At 34.6% G+C, this 4498-nt stretch overlaps 1 protein-coding gene across 1 annotated transcript in view; it reads right to left on the reverse strand.

Moving 5' to 3' along the window:
• RGS12 (regulator of G-protein signaling 12) overlaps positions 1-4498 on the reverse strand; it is a gene marked incomplete at its 3' end in the record, with an annotated part of 68264 nt that overhangs the window by 53069 nt on the left and 10697 nt on the right. The gene's annotated exons all lie outside the window — the stretch shown is intronic.

Genomic DNA, 4498 nt, shown 5'->3' on the forward strand with positions numbered 1-4498 from the left:
TCCTCCCTGTTTTCTGATGCTTTTTTGCTTTAGAAAAAAAACTGTGTTTATTTCAGAGTAAATTTTCTTCTTATTTCATTTCAGCATTTTTCTTCATCACAGTAAGATTAAAAATATATTTATTAGTACTTCTATAATTATTTATTGGCAGCTTTCTAATATTTATTAAATTTTGTATTTGTATCTGTTTCTTTCTTTTGGCAAACTGCTGTGCTTTTAATTCTGGAATATTTTGGTATCCCTTTGATCACTCATTTGAAAGTCTAGATACATCACATTAACCAAAAGAGGAATGATAAATTTCACATTCTTATAATCTCATGCTAACAACCACTCATACAAAGTAGAGAACAGCATCAAGTATATTATACAGCCTCCTTACTGCAATAAAAGATAAGGTATCCAACAGAAGATGCCTGCCTCTTTGCTTATTCCCATGGAGTCAACACTATCCTTTAGCAACAGGGCTCTGACTGTCACCAGGATTCACAACAGATTTTGTTTACAAGCTCATAGAAATGTCAAGACAGAAAACAGCATACAGGAATCTGGATCCAAAGTATATAGCAGAGTTTATCACTGCAACACGCTGAGATTCCAACTTCTTCATTCAGCGTTAAAAGTGATCCATTTTACATTGAATCTCCTTCAGTTTTCAATTTACTAAGGTTTTGTTGTTGTTGTTGGCTGAGAAAAAAAAAAAATTGGGCAAGATCTGACAAGGAAAACTGGAAATCCGGCAACTGGAGGTTAGTTTCTAAGGTTTTTAAGAAAATGTTTAAAAGTACAGTATAAGCAAGATAAAATGTCTTTTGCTAAAAACTAAATGTGAAAATGGGAAAGCTGCTCTCTATAAAATATTCACAGATATCAGCCACCGCAATGAAGACAGTTCCTCTTTTTCTGAGAAATTTTAAAAATCTTGTTTTCATCCAGGCAGGTACCACTGAGATCATTCATACTTGGCTCAGACCTTATAGCCGCAGCAGTCTTTCCTGTCTAAACTGAAAGCTTATACCTAATGCAGTAATCTGTGTCAAACAGTGAATTCCACATAAACCCCTGACTAAATTCAGCAGTATCCATTATCATTACTGCATAACATATCAAAACACTAACTTGGCTCTTCCTGTATGAGGATGTTCCTGTTAGAATAGCATGAATGTATGTGTAAAACTACCAGTTTTCACCACTAGTCAACTATGACCATGCTAGCTTTGCAATTTTAAAAATTTTAATTTGCGGATTAGGGAAAAACCATCAGACCACAAATAGCTCAGCAAATTCTAAGGGCAGTCAAATTAATTACACCATTAGTGTGGGTACAACTGGTATTTTGAAGCTAATGAAACAGTTACACAGTATGGACTCTACTGAACGGGCTTTCACATATTCCTCAAACCAAGATCCATCCCTCAGAGAACTTCATCTTTCATAAGAGAAAGCTGGTGAAAGGAAATAAAGAAAAAAGCTATCAATATTTTGAATAATTAATAAATTTCCACTTTTCTTTCTAATTCAGCCCAAAAAGAATATAAACTCTCTCATATATGCCTATATAGTAGAGATGGTTGTATACAATTCTGGGAAATTAAAACATACAACTAGACAAAATATAGTTAAAAAATTTTTGAAACAGTAACTGAGAAAGAGATTCCAGATAAGATTAATTTTCATGAGATGCCCCATTTTAGAAGTAAACACTCCTTACCTATTTGTATTCAGAAACATAACAAAGAAAGAGGAAGGGCGAACAAGAACCACTTGCAAATCGAGTGGTAGTAGAAAAGAATAAACTAGTATCCAATCAAAATTTTTTCTTATGATTTTTGACATTCTTACACAAAACTCACTACTGAGCCCTGGATGACAGAGCGGTACAGGTATGAGCAGGGAAAAAAATGACCCTAAGAATAAAACTGTGCTTGAGAAGCAATTACAAAATATAAAAATTTCCTGAGCTAACCATTTCCCCAACCCATTTGGATAACAATTGCAATTAGGAAAACGTTTTCAGCTGACAAAAATCTCTTCCTTGCTCTGAAGAATCAAATTAATAATCTAGGAAATTAAGAAAGACATTTCTAAAAAAAACTACTGCAGTTCAGAAAGTATTTAATTTCCTGCTAATGATTCTGAGAAGTCTCTTTTCATCTTTTCTTGACTCTGTTCCAGACATTCAGACTATGGAGGCAGACCTCCTTCTGCAGATAAATTTAAAGAATTGCCTTGCATATACACACACAAATAAAGAATAATCTATCTTAAGCAAATAGCAGCAACACTTTGGCAAATGTTTTTCATGGGACTCTGAAGAGCTGGAAATAAAAGCATCCATGACTAGCAGAGAGAACAGTCATTGCAACTAGATTATGCTAATCAGCATGGCTAAAGAAATCCACAGTATTTGAGCAAAGAGAGATTGATGGTGCAATAACTGATATTAATTTAAATTTTGCAGTCTGTTAGGCATAAAGAAATTATCATACTTCTAAAAGCCTTTATTACACTATTAAACAGATATTAAAAAACAGTAAATTAAACAAAAAAAAAATTCAAAACAGTGCACTATATAGCAAATAAAATGCTATTTGATTCCCTGTTAGTTGTCAAACGCTGAAATTTGTTACATAGGGCTGTGGGATTTTTTAAAGGCAGATTTCCTACAAGCCCTAGAACTGTTTACTATCATACCCTAAAGATTCTTTTCCAGAAACACTGTGTTGCTGAATCTACAAAAGAAAACTCTCACAATATCTAGCTATTAAAGAATATCTAAGAAATCCTACCACAGAGCAATATTAGAAAGAATAAGTCCATCTGGTACTTCTCTAAGCATCTTCATTTTAGGAATCCAGAAACAAACAGAAAAGCACAGAAATCTGTGAAAATGAGTTGATTAGTGAAAATTATGTGCTACAGCAGTGGATCGATCCTCTCCATTTTGCTATACAGATACTTACCACTCTGCTACTACCATCTATCATGATGAAAGGACAAAAGAACATATCTCTAAAAGCCTTTATCCCATTATGAATTGGCAGACAGAGAGAAAAAAACCAACAGAGGATTAAAGAAATTTACACACTGGTGCTCTAAAAAATCCACTCCATTTTCTGTTCTTAAAACAAAGTAAAAATTATGAATGAGCATGGACTGATGTACCAGTTAATGTACAATCATAAGACAAATAGCAGGACAATGAATGGGCCTGCATAATTTTTTTTTTAATATATGACTAGGTCTCCCCTTTTCCTTAAGCTGACAGGAAATGGCAAGTGAAAATACATTCCCCTGAAATAGTCATCAATTGCTGTCAAAAATCTAGTCTTCCTCTCCCTTTAAATATTTTTTTTTTTTAATTTAATTTTTAACCTGCTTATTTTGCCTTGTGGATAAGCTACCTCATAATCTACTTGGTAAGAAAAACCTTAAAAACAAAAGTCACCAGAGGGGAATTGATACAGCAGCAGTTTGTGAATGCATCCAAGTGAAAACAGTTTATATCTGATAACAAGAAAAATGTACAAGAAAAGTGCAAATGAAAAAAGAAAATGTTGTGCTTTGTGTATTAGCAAGACAAAGGGAGTGAAGAAGCACACAACCCATGTTAGTCCACAAATGGAGGGACAGAAAGAACAAAACCGATCCAATACAAGGTGACTGAACATACCTAGTTCTTTAAAGACAGAAAAAAAAAAAAGCACGGGCTCTTAGCAGTAACTTTAACTAATAAACTAGTTAGGCAGTAGATCCATAAAGGACTGTTTTCAGTAGCTGTGCTCACTTAAGGTCTTTGCCTGTACCTCTGATCACTCATGCCAGCTCCCAGATTGCAGCAAGCTGCCCCCTCATCTCCACTAACAATAAACTACAGTTTACCAAATGAAATAATCCTGTTTCTAACACATATCCACAGACATGCCAACACAGCTGATGATGCTCACTGCCAGCTCCGGCCTGAGCATGACAGGAACTGTTGGTACTACCAAAGAAATGCAATATGAAACTATGATAGTCAATACGATATACCCTAACCTGGAGCTTGAGTGCACAGAAGCAGGTTGGTGAAACCTTTTCAATTATTCAGAACCCAGAGAAACCAAACACCTTTAGAAAACATCTTCAATTAACTTAAAGAAGTTCCCAGGTATAGCATGAGCTGTATCATGCTCTTTCATATTCTAGTAAATGCACTTATCAAGTATTATCTCTTTTTAAAAAACTTGTCATACATAACAACCTGAAATTTCCATTTCGTACTACATAGTCTCTCTACAATTAAACACATATTGTCCTCTCATTCAAATGTCTGGATATAACTGAAAAAAAAAAAAAATAGTTTTCACTCCTTTGGTACAACAGTTTTAAAGCTGGAGGGGCAGGAAGGAGATAGCAAGGAGCGGACACTGGCAGATCTTGCAGTACAAGTAGCTAAGGAAGTGGGAGGTTTTTGTCAGGTGTTCAAGCATCCCTAACAATGACAAAACACTGGGAA

Source organism: Merops nubicus, unplaced genomic scaffold (assembly GCF_000691845.1).
Source record: "Merops nubicus isolate BGI_N331 unplaced genomic scaffold, ASM69184v1 scaffold12930, whole genome shotgun sequence".
NCBI classification, from domain to species: Eukaryota; Metazoa; Chordata; class Aves; order Coraciiformes; family Meropidae; genus Merops; species Merops nubicus.